General features: G+C 43.4%; 1 pseudogene across 1 annotated transcript in view; it reads left to right on the top strand.

The window, feature by feature from the left end:
* LOC101585521 overlaps positions 1-14,351 on the top strand; it is a 15,115-nt pseudogene extending 764 nt beyond the window's left edge. The window contains exon 2 of the transcript XR_192765.1: positions 13,771-14,351. The product of XR_192765.1 is annotated as an adenine phosphoribosyltransferase pseudogene (transcript). The remainder of the gene's footprint in view (positions 1-13,770) is intronic.
* The last annotated feature ends 5,274 nt before the right edge of the window (positions 14,352-19,625 follow it).

Genomic DNA, 19,625 nt, shown 5'->3' with positions numbered 1-19,625 from the left:
CCTGCCCACCTAAGCGAGTCCCCATTCTCTCCACCTTAGCCTCACTTGGTTTTACACTATAAAAGTCCCTGGAAGAGACAGCTTCCCGGGGAACTACCTGCTCGGGTCCCCCTTCTGTCCTTCTCTTGGACAGGAGCTTTCTTTCTCTCAATAAATATATTCTGCTCATAACCTCCGTTTGTTCCTAAAATTCATTTTTCGGTTTTAGAGAACACGAATTCATGCAGGTCAGGTCCAGAGATTGTTTTCTCTATGTCATTTGGAGGTTCCTTGTATGGTTTGGAGGTCACCTACCTGAGACCAGTTTTTCTCCCTGTATCAATATCGCAAGTGCACATGGGATGGACAAGGACTATTCTGAAAAGGGGTGGATGAAGGAGGTTTGGTTCTCCACCCTCAGATGACTGATGTCTATTTAGACTATCAATGCCTGTAATCCCAGCACTGGAGGTTGAGACTGGAGGATCGTTGTGAGTTCAAGACCAATCTGAGCTACAAAGTAAGCTCAAAGTCAGCCTGAACTACACAGCCAGTCCCTGTCTCAAAAAGACAAAGAAAGAAAAGAAAAGAAAGACTATCAATCACAGATGTTCTTCCTTAGGAGAAGTACATGGGGAGCAGTTCCTCCTTTGCCTAAGGCCTGGCCTTCAGTGAGAGTACCTCCAGCAACAGTTGTCCTCATTGAGCCTTTGAGGGCCCAGCCCTGTCTGCCTATATTATTTCTACCTAACAACTGTCTATAGTGAGTCACCATTCTTCAGAAAATGTATTGTATTCTTGGGAAAGAGAGCTATAAATTAATAATAAAATAAAGAGAATGGAAATAAAATAAATTTGTTGGACAAAAATTATGTCTAGGGGGCCTGCCTGTTAGCTCAGTTGTCTAAGAGCCTGCTCATGCAAATGCAGTAAGGCACAGGGGACCCTGGTTTGATCCCCAGCTCCACATGCCTTACCAGACCTGCCCTTAAGGCAGCCTGAGCCAGCCAAATAAAAATCCTTCTCAACTTTGGAACTGGGGATTTGGCTCAGTGGTAGAATGCTTGTCTAGCAAGCTGGAAACCCTGGGTTCAGTCTTTGGCACACATACACAAAAAAATAATAAAATAAAATAAACCTCCCCTAAAAAACAATTCAAAAAATTATGTCTGAACTGGGTATGGTGGCACACACCTGCAATCCCAGCATTCTGGGCTGAAAAAATATGAGGATTATAGAAAGCTCAAGTTCAGCCTCATCAATTTCATGACCTAGGGAGACCCTATTTCAAAGAACTTGAGAAAACACTGCACAAGGTGGTGCAGCCTATAAAGCTAGCATTAGGGAGCTGAGGCAGGATGATTGCCAAGAGTTCAAGGAAGATGTAGTGGTTGACACATTGTATCAACTTGAGAAGTTTAGAAGCTTAACTAAGTGACTCAGCAGAGGGGCTGGTGAGATAGCTCAGCCCTCTGAAGCACAAAAGAAAAAGGACTCACTAGGGGGCCAGGGTCCTCACTTTGTGAACATCCTGAGTCTGTGCAAGAAGAGGGCAAGGAAATGGTGTGAGTTCTTCACCAGCCCAACGGGGTGGTAGCCCATTTGCAATATAGGAGGAAAGGGGCCTGCTGTCCCTCCTCTTTTGCTCTTGCTACTTTTGCTGACCTCTGCTACCTTGAGCGGCTGCCCCTGAGCCATGCCACTGTGCCTTGGAGCCAGCTGACTATGGACTGAAACCTCCACATACTGTGAGCTCAATAAGCCTTTCCTTCCTTAATTTGCAGTGTGGCATGTGTTGGCCCAGCAAGGAGAGAAAAGTAACCACCATAGGGGCCTAGGCCGTACAGTGAGCTCCAGGCCAGCCCGCACCACATGGCAAGACCCAGTCTCAAAAAGCTGAAATATTGAGACAATATTTCACTGTGTGATCCAGGCTGGTCTTGAACTTTGGTTGATTCTGTTGCATCAGTATCCCAAGTGCTGGTATTACAGATAGCTAAGTCATTTGTAAATATTACAGGCAACAAAGCAGGGTTGAGCCCTTGAAAGGTCAGTGCAGAAGACAGTTGTGGCGGGAGGCACATTCAATGAAGGCCCAACTTCAAGAAAAAGAGGAACCCCTAGGAATGAAGCGCAGTGATTGACACTCTAAATAGACATCAATCACCTTGAGGTGAGGACCAAACCTCCTCTATGTACCCTTTCCAGGACAGTCCTTGTCCGTCCCATGTGCACTTGTTCCATGACTTGCTTCCCCATTTGATCTCTGGTTAATCAATATTACCTGAGCAACTCTACTGGCTGATCATAGATTTGTCCCACCTCACACCCATCCTGCGATTTTTTTTCCCCCCATTGGATCAATATTACTTAAGCAAGTATACAATTATATGTATAATCTTTTTAGTTGACTATAGTTCTGTCCTGCCTCCAACCTGCCTGTAATGGTTGATACCTTATGTCAGTGTGAGAAGTTTAAGCAACTCAGTCCGTAGGAAATGAGTGTTTGCTAATGCTGAAGACAGGAAAGTCATTTTATTTATTTATTTATTTATTTATTTAGGTGGAACCGGTGATTGAACTCAGGCCCTTGTGCTTGCCAGGCAAGCGCTTATTCTACTGAGCCATCTCTCTGGCCCCAGGAAAGTCATTTTAGATGAGGAATATATATATATATCCTGTCTCTGGGTCAGAGGAGACAGTGGAATTTTGCGCATTGAGGAGGAGAACAGATATGAAAGCCATGTCATGAATCAGTCTCCTGGGCAACACTAAGAACCTCAGACACAGTGGAAAGAACCAACTTCTGCGTGAAATCAGGAGAAGCTATTTCCAAAGCACCACCTTAGCCTAAAGGAGAATCTCCAACCTTCTCTCTCCCTTCCTGGGTCTAGATATCACTTATGTATATACAAAGATACTTTGTTAATAGGTTGTAGACTTTAAAATTTGCTGTAAGGGTCAACGAGATAGTTCAGCAGACTAAGCACCTGCTGCACAAGCTCAGGGACCAGGGTTTGAGCTTGCCAAACCACTTTGAGCTTGCATGCCCCACCGGCCCCGCCCCTGGGGCTCACTGAGCAGGTGACTGAGTCTGGGTGTGGTGGCACATGCCTGTACTCCCAGCGCTGGAGAGGCTGAAAACTGCAGGATTATTATGAGTCTGAGCTGCATAAGTGAGACCCTGTACCAAATACATAAAATGAAAAATAAAAAAAATTAAAACTTGCTGTGACTTTATAAAGTGCTACATAATGAACATTGCTCAGGATTTTACCTATCCCTTATAGAACTTTGACAAACTCTAGTTACTCCGTGAGCTACTTACATGCTCTTAGCGCAGCTGCCACTCCTAAAGCAGAGGAAAAATTTCCCCAGCACCATCTGGTGAATGCCCATGGAAGCCAACCACCAACGGAATGTTGATCCGACAGACAGCTGGCTTTCTTTCCAGAGACAGATCTCTGGCTGTGTGGACCAATAGAAACAGAGAGCAACTGAGGCGTCAGGGCCAGGACTGCTCTCTGGTGGATCCTCAAAGATCCCTCAGTGGAAACTGGCTCCCAACTGCAGAAAAATTTCCATTTATCTATCATACTTTTTTGTCTCTTTGCTTGTACGTTAGAAACTCCACCGAAATGTTCTCCAACTTGTTGGTAGTTAACTTCAGAACCACTTGGTTGGTAGATCGTCCTCCCCTCCAGAAATCGGGCTGCTGGTGGCTCGCAACACTTGTTTGCCTTTCACAGAGGAAAACAACTATTAGGGGAGTGATATGCATTTGTGTTTTACATGCGCTAATTGAGAGTGAGGAAGAAACTTTAGTCAGCGTTTTTTTCTTTCATGTGCATGAAGACTAATAAATTTTGAAGGTTTGCTTCCAAGCCATTTGTGTGCTTCTCTCTATAAAGGTGACCTCTTCTGCAAGATCTCCTTTGTAAGATTTGTCCTTTGATCTGTTTGATCTACTTTCTTTATTTTTTTATTATTTGTATTTTAGGGAAGGGTCTACAGGATGTTCAGGGTCTCAGTACTAGATCCTACTTATAGGGATCCTCCTGTTTACAGCCTCCCAAGATGAGGGATTACAGGCGCATGCCACCGTGCCCAGTCTCAATTGCTGTCTCAGTGTGCCCCAGAGGCAGGGCCCACAAGGTAGGCCTGGGGATTGAACCCTGTCCCCTGTGCAGGGGCCTTAATCCCCTGAGCTATTTGGCCGGCCCTTGACTTGCCTTCTTTAAAAGGATTAGAGGGGCTGGAGATATAGCTCAACAGCTTAGGCACCTGCCTAGCAAAAGTAAGGTCCTGAGTTTGATCCCTAGTACTGGAAATAAATAAATAAAAACTAAAGGACGAATTTTTTTTTTTTTTTTTGCAGAACCAGGGCTTGAACTCAGGCCCTTGCGCTTGCCAGGCAAGCACTTATTCTACTGAGCTATCTCCCTGACCCCTAGAAACCAATGGTTTAAGCCTAAGCAATGCTTCCTTCTCTAAACATGGTTGCTACAGCTGAGATCCATTGTAATTTGTGCATATAGAAAACACCTATGGGAATAAGTATGTGAGTTTCCTGGGAAGATAAAATTACATACCAGTTTGAGGATAGATAGGCTGGTCTAATTTTATCTTCTAGCCTCTCTCTAGACAACATCCACTTGTCTGAAACTGAATCTACTTGAGAGACATCTTGAAGGTACAGCCATCAAATAGAAATTAAAGAGGACAGCCAATTCTTTTTGCATTTCAAAAATGAGGAACCTGAGGCTGGGGAGATAGCTCAGCAGGATAAGCGCCTGGCTGGTAAGCGTAGGGTCCTGAGTTCAATCCCTGGTACTGCAAAAGAAAAAAAAAAAAATGGGGAAATCAGGGTCAAAAATCTCTTACTGCTTTGGAATGTACTGTTAAATACTGGAAGGTATTCAACTCTAACATGTTGAAAAAGAGCCATCTGATATTTTTCTGCACTTGTACATGGCTGCCTACCCTCTAGAACCCAAAGAGAATACAGAGTAAAGTATTAATTATGATGTTCTTTCACAACTAGAACCATACTGTAGGAAAGAGAGAAATGGTCAGAACCAACTTGTGCTTAGACTTTCTTTCCCTCCCCCCCTTAAATTCCTTTTTTTTTTTTTTTTTTTTTTTTTCAGAACCAGGATCGAACTCAGGCCCTTGCACTTGCCAGGGAAGTGCTTATTCCCCTAGACTTTCTTCACATTAAGAAATTATTGTTTGTGCCTAAAGTATAGTTATAAGATATATCCGACTACCTGAATTCATGTGGCTCTTTCTCTTAGCAACCTACAACAAATCAAGCTTGATGTAGGAAAAGTTTTTAGATGACCCTGATAAGTACAATGAGATCTTTAGAGGACTCGTTCAATTCTATGAACTAGACTGGAAAGTTGCTTTTTTTTTTTTTCAGACTCAGGCTTCCTTCAGGGCAGGTTCTGTTTGCCTTGAGGATCTGGGGATTGCACCACAGCATCCTGAGCCTGACTGCTTTGTTTAAGAAGGCACTTAAACAACTGAGCTAAGGGGCAGGACCCCTGGAAGGATGTAATGTAATATAATCTTAAATCTGATGAGAGACAAGCAGCATTGTAAGTTGCTATTACATTTGGAAATGAGTATCGTATCACTAATTTTATTTATTTATTTTATATATATTTTTTTTGGGGGGGGGGGGGGGGCAGAACCAGGGATTGAACTCAGGCCCTTGCATTTGCCAGGAAAGCACTTATTCCACTGAGCCATCTACCTGGCTCCTCAAATCATTAATATTAAATGACCAGAAGATAGGCAGCCGGGGAAACTACTAGTTCCTACTGGAGCCCAAACAATCCCTATCCAAGACCCCTCTTGGCCTAACAAACACACGAGAGATTTGAATAGGATGCATTTCCAAATATGTGTTCTTGGAGGTCTAAGAAAGATGAAAATCAGGTCCTCTAGTTATTTTTAACTGTCAGCTATTCAGCAAGAGAAAGATACCCCCCCCCTTTTAGATTACGAAGAAAAATTTACAAAAGATACTTTTTTTTTTTTTTTTTTTTTTGTGGAACCGGGGATTGAACTCAGGCCCTTGTGAACTCAAGCGCTTATTCTACTGAGCCATCTCCCCGGCCCCATGAAAGATACTTTTTGCTTCAGATAGCTCACTTTATACTTAATAAAAACAGCTTCCTTAGTGTTCTTGAATTGAGGTTGGAAAGAAGCTAAGGAGAGAAAACAGACACCAAAAAGAGGTGGCTGCCTTTGTTGAGGACTTAAAAAAAGAAGACCCTAAGTCTGATTCTCAGGGATCCTAGAAGAGCTCAACAGTGCAGCAGACCTGCTACTACTGTGGACAGTCAAGTCACTTTAAGAAGGACTGCCTTAAGAGGTCCTCTGTACTGGACCCTGACTGTAAATGTGGTCACTGGAGGTGAAACTGCTCTCTGATGTGGAGGACCCCAGAGCTCAGACTCATCGTCTCAGCAGGCTTTTTCTTTTTTGGTACCAGGAATCAAACTCAAAATTGGAAGGCATTGGACATTATGACATCAGCACAGGGGGTTACCTGTGCAGTTCTGTAAAAGCTAAATGTTATTTTACCTTCCTGATCTTTCTGCTAAATCTCAATGTTTATTCAAGATAGTAGATGACAGGGTAGTGATGTCACATTCCGAAATTCCCTAGACCTCACAGTCCTCTTTGTGAGAGGCTGCTACTGGCTCTTCCACCTAGGACCTATGACTGTACTCATAATCATCCTGTTGCTCTTATTGTTTGGCCCGTGCATACTTTATTTTTTTGGCCTTGTTTCCTCCAGACTTAAAGCTATACATCTACCCAAGACAAGAATGCCTGGAACCTATAAAGGGCCTTTAGGGAGACCCTCTGTAGAGTATCTCTGACTACCAATAACAACTATAATCCTCTTCAGTTAGAAGTAGCCAGAACAGTCTTTGACCTGTGCCCCCTTATAACAGTTAAGGGTATTTCTTCATTGGGGAAAATATTATAGGCAGCTAAGTTATTTAGAAATATTATATTATAGAGCCGATCCCTTAAAAGATCAATGCAGAAGATAACCACGGTTAGAAGTACGTTCAATGAAGGCCAGACTTCAAGAAAAAGAGGAACTGCTCACCCATGTACTTCCCCTAAGAATGAATAGCAGGGATTGACATTCTAAATAGACATCAGTCACCTTGGGGTAAAGGATCTGCTTCCTTCCTCCACTCCTTCCTGGACATTCCTTGTCCATCCCATGTGCACTCGCTATGTGATTTGCTTCCCATTTGATCTCTGTTCAGTCAATATTGCCTAAGTGACTGTACTAATCCTATTGGTTGACCACAGTTTCATCCCACCTCACACCCATCCTGTGATCTTTCCATTGGCTCAACATTACTTAAGCAACTATATGTATAGACTTATTACTCAGCTAGAGTTTGTTTCTACCTTGACTCCACCTCTCCTCATGGCTCTGCTCAACAAATACCCTTAAGAAGCAGGGTTGGTGGGAAACCCACTTTCTGATCCCCTTTCTATCCCTCTTAAGACAGAAGCTTTTGCCAGGGAGATGGCTCAGTGGAATAAGCGTTTCCCTGGCAAACGCAAGGGCCTGAGTTCAATCCCCGGTTCCGCAAAAAAAAAAAAAAAAAAAAAAAGAGACAAAACCAGAAGCTTTTCTTTTGCTAAATAAATTCCTCCTACTCATAACCTTTGTTGTTCCTACAATTCACTCATCAATTTTAGAAGATGCAAACTCAGCAATCCCAGCATCTATAAATTGGGAATTTCTCTCTCCTACTTCACTGGGACTATAGGCATGTACTGCCACACCCAGCTAAAATTTATTTTTATTTATTTATTTTTATGTATTTAGAACAGAGTCTACAGGGTCTCACTATACAGATCGGACTCATAGTGATCCTCCTGTTTTCATCCTCCCAAGCACTGGGATTACAGGTGTATGCCACCACACCCAGTCTCAATTGCCATCTTAGCATGCCCTGGGGGCGGGGCCAACATTGTATGCTGGGGATCAAACCCCAGTCCCTGGTTTTAGTCTGCTGAAAATTATTATTATTTTTCTTTTTGCAGAATTGGGGATTGGGCTCAGGTCCTTGCACTTGCCAGGGAAGCGCTTATTCCACTGAGCCATCTCCCAGCCTGAAAATTATTTTTAAATGGCTGGGGATGTAGCCTAGTGTGAAGGTACTGGGTTCAGTCTCCAATAGAAAAAAGGAAAGAAAGGAAAAGAGAGGAGAAGAGAAGTTGCATCTGCATTTGAAACTACAAATGGTTTTTACAATTGTTTTATAATTTTCTTTTATTATATTTTTAACAGAAGTGTATGCGTTTATTAGAGGATGTAGGATGTGTTTTTATTTTTATGTTTTGTTTTCTTATATTTCTTTTGTTTTGTGACAGAATCTTGCTATTTAGTTCAGGTTGGTCTTGAACTCACTATGTAGTCCAGGCTGGCCTTGAGCTTCCAGAAATTCTGTTTCAACCTCTAGAGTGCTGAGGTTACATGTATGTGCCACCATGTCTGGTTTTAGAGGTTGTGTTTTACAGCTTCCTTCAATTGTAAATACATGGTATTATGGTCTAATAGCAACTGTTACCTACCCATTTTTAATTGGTTTTATTTTTCCTTTGGCCCCATAACAATTGTGATTTTTTTTTTTTTTTTTATTTTAGTACATAGTCTACAGAGTCTCGCTGCGTAGATAGGACTTATAGTGATCCTCCTGTCTACAGCCTCCCAAGTGCTGGGATTGCAGGTGAACAGCACCATGGCCAGTCTCATTCTCCATCTCGGTGGGTCTCAGGGGTGGGGCTGGCACAGCACCAAGGCCCTTCCCCTTAGTCTGCCTAAGCAGGCCCTTTAATCCACTGAGCTATTTGGCAGGCCCTCCGATCGTGCTTTTATTATAAAAATACACAAATTAATTACTGAAAGAAATGGTCCAAGAAGCTGGTCTGAGATTGAAATAAAATTGTGGAACATGCTTATGATTACTTTCCTTAAAGAACAAGGAGGAAGCTGCGGAGTGTGGTGTTATATGCCTGTAATTCCAGTTCTGGGGAGGCTAAGGCAGGACTGGCACAAGTTTCAGGATAGCTTGGGCTGTGTAGTGAGTTCAAGGCCAGTCTGACCCTGTCTCAAAAAAGAAAACAAACAACTACAAAGAAAAACAGGAAGGAACTGAGACCCAGTATGACCTTAGGGAGTAGCTTGGGATAGTGCTAGGTAGGGCAAGTGGAGGGAAGAGGCCAAAGGTTAGGAGTCAACAAACTATAACCACCTGCCAAATTGAGGCTGCTGCCTATTTTTGTATGCTGAGGCAGAGGGCTGAAAATTTGAGCCTAACCTGGGCCACTAAGTTACTTACCAGGATCCAGTCTCATGGCCTTCACACAGTTACACTTTCAGCCCTTCCAAAGAAATCTTTTAAACAATTTTGAGATGAGGTCTTTCTCTGTCTCTCTTTGTCTGTCTGTCTGTCCGTCTGTCTGTCTGTCTCTCTCATCTATGTAGTTGGTACAGGGTCTCTCTGTGCAGCCCAGACTCATAGTGATCCTCCTGTTTTCCCTCTCCCCAGCACTGGGATTACAGGCATGGACCACCAGGCCTGGACTCAGGCAGGGCCGACATGGCATGTGGAACTGGGGATCAAACCCTGATCCTTAAGTTTGTCAAAGTGGGAGCTTAGTCTGCTGAGCTATCTTGCCAGCCCCAGAGAGATGACATCTCTTGATACGTTGCTAAATTGCCCAGGCTGTGTTTAAACCGGTGGTCTCCCCAACTCAGCTACCCAGAGTGCTGAAATTCAGGTGTATACCATCACCCTCAACTACTTTTCTGAAACACAGTCTCACTACTTAATTCAGGTTAGCCTTGAACTCACAATGTAGCCCAAACTGATCCTCCCATCGAATCTCAGTATTCTGAGTGCTGGGATTAGAGGCATGTGCCACCGCACCCTGCTGAAAAGGTAAGCTCTTTATTGACCCCTTTCACGTCATTACTAAGAGTTCCTCCTGGACCAGTTCATTTGCTCTTTTTCTTTATAGGAGAGAAACCACATAATTTATCATTTTAACCAAAATACTCAGAATAAGTGGAGATCCTGGGAAAACCGGTGGTGTTTTCACCCTGTGTACACTGTATGATTTTGCCTGCTCACAAGGGAAAGGCAGCTTAGCTAGGCTTAGCTGACTACAGATGTTAGTCGGCATAAATTAAAACATGAATCATATAGATGGCTACATAGCTAGCAAGCTTGTGATTGATGTGTAGACGCTTTAGAGGCACATGGCACAATAATTTCAACAGATATCCCTTGTATAAGGTATACCCAATTTTCTTTTTATTCTGGCTTCTGCAATACAAATAGGCTGATTTTATTATAGACACTTTGACATTTTGAAAAATGCCATAGCTAGCTCTTTAGATTCTTGCCGTTAACATATGTTGAAGTCTAAGTAACAGCACATTGGTTCTCTTGGCCTTCCATCTAATCTCTTTTTTTTTTTTTTTTGTCTTCCCCTAATTCTGAAAAGCGTGTCCCCAGTTTCTGTTGTAAAGTATGACCATGTGACTCAGTTTTGGCTTATTGGACATTTTTAGTTTTATAATTTGCTTTAAATTTTTTTTTTTTTTTTTTGGAGTAGGGAGATAGCTCAGCAGTCTAGACACCTGCCTGGCAAGCTCAAGGACCCAAATTTGACCCCCAACACTACGTGCCATGTGGCCCAGGAACCTGGTGAGGTGGCGCGTGCCTATAATCCCAGCTCTCCCGATGCTGAGACGGGAGGATCACGAAGAGTCTGAGCTGCGTAGTGACATCCTGTATCCCATTTTTAAAAAAAGTGTCATTAGTGCTTGTTTGTAGTACCTAATGCTCACGTTCATTGTGGGGAGTTGGTCTATGTACATATTTCTCAATCCTTTTGCCTCTTCTTCCCCTGTCCCTCTCCTCCCTCTTCCCTGTATTCTTTATGTTTCTCTATGTGTAACCAACGTTTGATTGTACAGGCACATTCTTGTCATCCCAGCTCTCCGGAAGGCTGAGATGGAAGGATCCAAGTTTGAGCGCAGCTTGGGCAACTTAGCAGTTTAGTAAGGCCTGTTACACACAAGACAAAAAAGACTGCAGGTGCAGCTTGGTGTGAAGACTCTCAGGACTGAGAAGAAAATAGAATAAATAAAGAATTGATGAAAAGAGCTGGTAAGGTAGCTGAGTGCAAAGGGCCACTACAAAAGTCCCAGCACACACACACATACAAAAAAAAAAAGAAAAGAAAAGAAGAAAAGAAAAAAAATTAAAGAATTCAGTCACTAGAGATGGCACCATCAACATTTTGGTATGCGCCTTTGTTGTGTACACATAGTGCTAAGAATCAAACAATGTGAGCCAGAAGCTCACATTGTTAGGCAAGAGCTCTATCACTGAGCTGTACCTCTAGCCCCCAATATATTTTTAAAAATATGTATTTCTGGTTTTTTTGGGGGGAGGGGCAGAACCAAGGATTGAACCCAGGCCCTTGTGCTTGCCAGGCAAGCACTTATCCTACTGAGCTGTCTCCCTGGCCCCAAAAATATGTATTTTTGGTCAGATCATGCTATGTATTCTATTTGTATTTAATATGAAATATTTCCCAGGCAATAAATGGGATTCACTATTACTTTGATCTTTTCAATTTTATTGTTTCAACAGAATAAAAAATAGGAAAGAAACAATACAGAATTTCTCTAAACAAAAAAAACAGGGTCAGCCAAATAGCTCAGCAGATTAAAGTACCAGCAAGCAAGCGCAGGGACCAGGGGCTTGATCCCCCGGCCTACTGTGCCAGCCCCGCCCCTGGGGCACACTGAGATGGCAGTTGGGACTGGGTGTGGTGGCACATGCCTGTAATCCTAGCTCTTGGGAGGCTGTAAACAGGCGGATCACTATGAATCGATCTACACTTGATCTTAGCCAAAAGGCCGAGAAGTGATTACGAGTCGATCTAGTAGTGAGACCCTGAAAACCCTGTAGACTTCCCTAGAAAAACAAAAAAAAAAAAAGGTTTTTTAAACAAAAAATAAGAATTCAACAATGGTTGTTATATTGCATGACGTTGCTTTCAAATTAGTTGTTTAGATTATGAGATATAAGCATGCAAACTTGGTTCTAAAAGAGTTATAAGAAACTAAAAAGGAAAAAAATTAAGCATCAACTGCTCCTTTCAATAAACCAGCAGAAATCAGCAGTACCATTATCCAAGCTATCCTGCATAGATAGATAGATAGATAGATAGATAGATAGATAGATAGATAGATAGTTTGCTTTATCTTTTTCTTTCTTTCTTTGGTCCTTTTCCTCATCCCAGTTGTTCCTTCCCTTTGAACAGATTCTTTCCTTTTCAAAGTATCTATTGTACCTTTCAGATTTTATTTACTCTTTCAGGATCTTCTCTTTTTTAATCTTTTATTTATTTATTTAGTACCAGGGCTTCATGATGCAGCTCACACTCACAGCGATCCTCCTGTTTCAGCCTCTTTAGTGCTGGAATTACAGGCATGCCAGGTTTTGAGGCCAGCACAGTGTGCTTGAGGTTCTAGGATTAGCACGACATGCAGTACTGGGGGTCAAACCTGGGCCTTGAGCTTGCCAGGCAGGTGCTTAGACCACTGAGCTATCTCCCCACCCCTCTTTCAGGTTCTTACACTAGTGAGACAATATGATATTTGCACATGTGGGTCTGATTTATTTCACTTATGAGTATGAGTATTAGTTGTATCCATTTCCCTATAAAAGCCTCGAGTTTATCATTCTTTATAGCTGAATAATACTCCATTGTGTAAAAATACCACCTCTTTTTTATCCATTCCTCAGTTGATGGCCATTTGGGTTGTTTTCAAGATTTAGCTATGATGGGGCTGGTGGGATGGCTCAGTGGTCTAAAGCACCTACTTAGAACAAGCTTAGCAAAGCACAGGGACCACGGTTCAATCCCCCAGCACCACATGCCAGCCAGCCCCGCCCCCTGGTGGGCTGAGCTGGCCACACACACACACACACACACACACATGCGCGTGCGCGCGCACACACAAATAAATAAAATTTTTTAAAAAAGATTAAGCTATGACAAAATGTGCTGCTATAAACATAGTTACACATGTATTACTGTGCTATGATGTTTTCAATTCTTTTGGAAAAATATCCAGGAGGGGGATAACTAGGTTGAATGGGACCTCCCATCCTAGATTTTTGAGGAATCTCCACTGATTTTCACAGTGGTTGGACCAGTTTACACTCCACCAACATCAGAGAAGCGTTCCTTTTCCCCCATAGCCCCTTCAGCATTTGTTTTGGTTGATTTCTTGACGTGAGCCATTCTTTCTGAGGTGAGGTGCGATGGAATCACAGTATTGTCTTAATTTGCATTTCTTGAATGACAAATGATGTTGAACATTTTTTTTCCAGATATTTACCACCATTTGTGTATCTTCATCTTACAAGTGTATATTCATCTCAGATTACCTTTTCTGGATTAGGTCTTTGAATTTTGGGGGCCTGATTTTCAAAAATTCTCTATATGTTTTATTTTATTTTATTTTTTTAGTGGAACCAGGAATTAGAACTCAGACCCTTGTGCTTGCCAGGGAAGTGCTTATTCCACTGAGCCATCTCCCAGGCCCTCTATATGTTTTAGATAGAAGTTCTTTGAGGAACAGTCGGCTAAAATTTTTCCCACTGTATGGGTTTTCTTTTTACTCTGTTGGTGAACTCTTTTTATGTGCAGAAAGTTTTCAGAAATATAAGATCCCCCCCACCACAGGCGGCCATAGTGGAGCCTGAGCCGGAGCTGGTGTCACTGCATATCCCCAGCTCCCCCGACTTCCCCATCCCCGGCGTGAACTTCAGGGACATCTCGCCCCTCCTGAAAAACCCTGAGTCCTTCCGCACCTGCATCCGCCTGCTGGCCGGCCACCTGAAGACCACGCACCGCAGCAAGATCGACTACATCGCAGGCCTGGACTCCAGGGGCTTCCTATTCGGCCCCTCGCTGGTGCAGGAGCTGGGCCTGGGCTGTGTGCTCATCCGGAAGCGTGGGAAGCTGCCAGGCCCCACCGTGTCCACCTCCTATACACTGGAATACGGGAAGGCTGAGCTGGAGATCCAGAAAGATGCCCTGGAGCCGGGCCAGAAGGTGATTGTGGTGGACGATCTGCTGGCCACTGGCGGAACCATGTGCGCAGCCTGAGAGTTACTGGGCCAGCTGGGGGCAGAGGTGCTGGAATGTGTGACCCTGGTGGAGCTGACCTCCCTCAAAGGCAGGGAGAAGCTGGGCCAGTCCCCTTCTCTCTTCTGCAGCATGAGTGACAGTCTTCAACTGGACAAGAAACCATTCACCTTGTGCCTTCAGTGACCTGCAGGGGCCACCAACTGTACTGCTGTCATTTCTACCCACTGATCAACTCCTTGCCGGAGTGACCAGTGACACAGCCAGACAAAAATCAGTAAACAGCCTGCTACCCACATCTACTGTCAGATACATTCTCCATGGCAGCCCCAGCCTGGATGGGTACAGGCCAGGCAGTGCTCAGCACCTCCTTTGGACCTGTCCCTCCTGGATGGCCAGGACAGTCTGAGAGTCCACTGTACAGGCATGCAGATAGGATGGGACTCAGCCGCATGGCCAGCATCACCTTCTTGGGCTTCCTGCGGTCACCTAACAATTGCATTTAGTGGTGTGACAGGCCAGTTCCCGCTGACCTGTGCTTCTGCCAATTTGAGGGTCCCCTGGTGACATAAGGCCACCTGGGTAATCCAGGGCCATCTTTTCATCTCATGAAGTCTTGTCACCTAAATTCAGCACTGCTGTGACAGCCCACCTGCAATATATTATGGCTTGAGTCTAGATGTCCTCCCAAAGCTTCAAAAGATTTTAGAGCTTTTTCAGTGGTGGGGCTGAATCTAAAGCATGTGGTTGAGCTACAATACAGCGCTGGGACTAAGGATTGGAGATTGCTGGCCTGGTCTGACTGGGTTGGCACTGCCCTCATCCCAGTAGACTGGATTAAAACACAAGGGAAAGGCTCAACTCCTTCACTTGTTGCTTTTACTTATCTTCTGCCATGAACACTGCGTCTGCCATGTGCCAACCGATTACAGGCTGAAACAGAATTCTATGAACTAAGCCAAATAAGCCTTACCTCCTTGAAAAAAAAAAAAGATGAGATCCCAGTTGTTGATTCTCTGAAGTAGTTCCCATGCAGTTTGGTTTTCATTCCTGAACTCTCCACCTACCTCTGTGTCTTCAAGATTTCTGTCTACCAGCTTTGTTCAACTAGGTACCACCTCCTAATAAGTGTATTAGCCTAATCGTCCTGTTGATGGATCAATCTGCTTGATGGAGTAGAATGCTTATGATCTAATCCCTTCCCAGAAGATAGCTATCCACAACCATGCCCAACATGGTAAGTCTTTTGGGGAACACTTTGGGTTTTTTATTTTTATTTTTTATTTGGAACAGGGTCTCACTACACAGCTCAGCCTCATAGAGCTCCTCCTGCCTCAGCCACTCCAGCACTGGAATTACAGGTATGCATCACCACACCCAGTTTCAGTGGCTGGATTAGGTGTGCCCAGGGTTCCTGGGCTGGCACAGCATGTGGTGCCAGGGATCGAAGTTGGGTCCTTGCACTTGCCAGGCAGGTGTTTGGACCACCAAGCTATCTCTCCAGCCTTGGGGAACACTTTGGATCACGAACATAACACTTACCATGGGTTTGATCCCCAGCACCACACACGCATATAGGAGCAAAATGATATTGAAAGATTATGACATTCTTGTTTTTGCGTACTATTCTATGAGTAGCTCGTAGTAATATTAAACAGAGAGGGGAAAACAGATGTCATTGATGCCCTGTTACAAAACACCCCAGCCCCCCTGACTTTCCTGCAGCTGTCAGACCTCCCCATCACACTGACAGGTTCCCCCTCTGGGGTCTGTGTTTCTCTCCTCCATGTGACAGCTTTCCTGGGAACCACAAAGAGATGCTGCTGAGAAGCATGGCTGGAGAGCTGGGAGGGGGAGTTAGTATCTCAGGAGGCAGCCATCCACTAGTGGGCTGTGGCACGAGGGGAGAATCCTGAGGCATTTTACGTGGTTCCTCAACTGGCCCCAGCAGGACAGCCAGTTGCCTGTGGAATCATTTATCGGCACACCTTTTGTTAGTTTTTCTCTCTGCCTGTCTCACTACCTGCTTCCTTTGTGTTTTTCTGATACTGATGACTGAAACCAGCCTTTATACAGTGCCATACTCCCAGTCCTTTTAAATTTTTAAAATTTTTGAGATGGTTTCTGTCTCATTTTCTAAGTTCTAAGACATAATATCTGAAACCTACAATTTATTCTTTCTTTATTTATTTATATGTATGTATTTTGTACAAGGTCTCGCTACTCAGCTCGGACCCATAGTGACCCTCCTATTTTCAGCTTCCCCAGCATTGGGATTACAGGCCTGTGCCACCATGCCACGCCCAGACTCGGTCTCTGGCTCAGCGCGTCCGAGGCAGGACCGGCACAGCATGTGGTGCCAGGAATCGAAACCTTGCCTACGCAGGCGCTGAGTCCGCTGAACTATCTTGCCAGCCCAAACCTACAATTGAAAGGAAGAGAGTTTTATCTTATCTCATGGTTTCCATCCATAGTTGGCTGATTCCAAGGAAGAAACAGGATGGCAGAGGGACACGGTGCAGGAAAAGTGCCCAACTCATGACAACCAGGAAGCAGAGAGAGAAAGAAGCTTGAGACAGAAATCTGTCTGTGGTGGTCACCTGATTAATTGTCAGCTTGGCTGGGAATGCCCAGCTGAATCGGTTGAGCATGGCTCTGGGCATGGAAGATCTGCTTTCAGGAGGCTTGTTGTCAGAATGGTACAAAAGGAGAACAGAAAAGAAGGATTTTAGCTCATTTTCCTTGGAAGAGCTTCATTGTGGCCAATTTTCCTCAGTCTGATAACATGTATAGGATTGTAATAGCAAGCAGAAACATCACAACAACATCAGATATTTGGAGGCAAATTTATTTGACATTGGGTGGACACTGACAGGGAATCAATTGTTCCTCAAAATGTGAGGACCAAAGGCCCCGAGAGGGAGGTCTTCATGGAGCTGAAAGGGGAAGTACAGAGGTAGAGCACTTGGCTGTCTCTGATTGGTACTTATAATAAGCATCCCAGTGCCCAGCCATTTGTAGGAGACAGAAGCAACCAGAACTGCAGCAGGATCTATCACCTGGGAACATTTTTCTGGCTTCCTATCACATGAAATATTGTTTCCACCCTTTTACTTTTAGTTTATTAATTTCTTTTTGAATTAAATGTGTTTATTGTGTGCAGCATATTGTTGGATCTTGCTACTTAACCCATTCTGCTGGTCTGTTTATTTTCATTGGTGAATTGAGACCATTAACATCAATGGTTATAATTGATTTATCCTTATCATGTCATTTTTCTGTTATTGGCTTCCATCCCCCCACCCCCCGTTTAATTGTTTGCCTTGCCTCATGGATTCCTTCTGTTGGAGTCACGGAGTTGTAATCCTTGTTCTGTACTTCAGAACATTTTGGAGTGCTGGTTTGGAGTTCATAAATTTGCTCAGGTATTCTGTCTCATGGAAGTATCTTATTTCTCCATCAATCTTGAAAGATAGTTTTGCTGGGCAATCTAGATTGGACATTTTTTTTTCTTTTCTTTTTTTTAATATGGTTGGTTGCTACAGGGTCTTACTACACAGATCAGACTCATAGTGATCCTCCTGTTTTCAGCTTCCCCAGCACTGGGATTATAGTCATATGCCACTACACCCTGACTCTGCGGCTGGCTCAGCCCGCCTTGGGGCAGGGCTGGTGTGGCATGTGGTGCTGGGGATTGAACAGAAGTCCCTGCGCTTGTCTAAGCTTGCCTAAGTAGGCACTTTAGTCTGCTGAGCTATCTCACCAGACCTGGAAGTTTTCTTTTAGGGTTTGAAATACTTCACTCCACAGTCTCCTTGACTTGAGAGTTTATGTTGAGAAGTCTGCTATTATTCTGAGAGGCTTTTCCTTATAGGTGATTTGCTTCCTTAACAGCTTTTTCTTTTCTATTCTTGTGTTGAATCTCTAGAATCTCAACTATTCCATGCCTTGCATTGGATTTTTTGATAATGGCTAATCGGAGTCCCATATGACTCACTTATCTGTATATTTTCCTCTGCCAATGAAGTTTTTCTTTTGTTAGTGTGTTCCTTTTCTTTATTTAAAAAGTGACTCATTGTGAGGCCACACCTTTCATGGCTTCATCCTGCCAAGGAAGTTTTGTGCTATGACATCTGCGAGCAGTTTTTTTAAATGTCATTTGTACTATTTCCTGCTTTTCCATTGACTCTGATCTCTCATATGTTATTCTTCTTTGCATTATTTAGCAGCTTTGGGGGCGATTTTTCATGGTCTCTTAAATTTTTCTTTTTTTGTGGCAGAACCGGGGATTGAACTCAGGCCATTGTGCTTGCCAGGCAAGCGCTTATTCTACTGAGCTATCTCCCTGGCCCCCATGATCTCTTGATATTTGAAGGAATCTTTCTTTTCATGATCACTAACTGCAATCCGGTCTTCTGCATCTGAGATTCTGTCTTTCTGTTGGCTCGGCTGCGATGTATGCTTGTAGTGGGAGTTTCAATCTCTTGGATATCTGTTTGAATCTGTCTCACGGATTCCATTTCTTTTCTGCGTTGAGCATTCATGGTTTCCATCATTTTCCTAAGGTCCTTTTTTTTTAAAAATCTGTATCTGTTCTAGAGTCATTAAGCATGTGTTTCATTACAGCCACCAACTCTGAGGTTGTCTGATAAATTATTTCTGATTTGACTCTTTCTAGAGCCTCATTCATTTGCTTTATTACTTTAGCTGTTACCACTTTAGAGAATCAAGGTGGGTGTCTTCAAAAGTGTTCCACCTCATTGCCCCTCCCCACAAGGTTTGCCTTTGGTGAGCTGGATTTCTGGGGTTGACTCTTGCTTAAGTGTCTTTTCATTTTGTAGTTTTTAAGTGTGGCTTTTGTGTTGATGCTTGTAAATTATTTATGGTGAGTAGCTTTATTGCTAGTATTTAAAACCTTCAAGAAATGACCATTTTTCAGAGAAATGGGTGTAGCTGGCTTTTGGCTTTTGAGTCTGTTGCAAGGTCCCACCTCTTCAATTTATTAAGGATGAGAAGTTGCTGCCTATTTGGCCCAGCCCCTGGTTCTTTGGCACTGGCCTGTCGTACTTCTTAGGACCCTTAGGCAACCTCAGCCTTGGTGTACCAGAAAGGACAACTGATTAGAACAAGTATCTTAGTTTGGCTAAAATGGTACAATGAGCAATAGCAACAGCATCTAACACAGCCTAGAAAATGACAAATTGGGGTAACTTGACTTACCACCTTTAAAACATATGAACTAGATTTGTGGTTATTTAATAAAATCTAAAATGAACAAGAAAATTGTATGCAGTATATAAGCTCTCAATGTGGCAATTTTATCCACAAGGGAGAACATTTAAAAGACATGAGGGTGAAAAAATAGAGAAATCAAAGAAAAGGAAGAGATTAGAAACAAGGCTGGAGGACAAATG

The sequence above is a fragment of the Octodon degus genome, unplaced genomic scaffold, assembly GCF_000260255.1.
Source record: "Octodon degus isolate 3935 unplaced genomic scaffold, OctDeg1.0 scaffold00140, whole genome shotgun sequence".
In the NCBI taxonomy this organism is placed as follows: domain Eukaryota; kingdom Metazoa; phylum Chordata; class Mammalia; order Rodentia; family Octodontidae; genus Octodon; species Octodon degus.
Note: the sequence above shows the minus strand (reverse complement) of the source record. Positions and strands in the feature narration are given on the sequence as shown.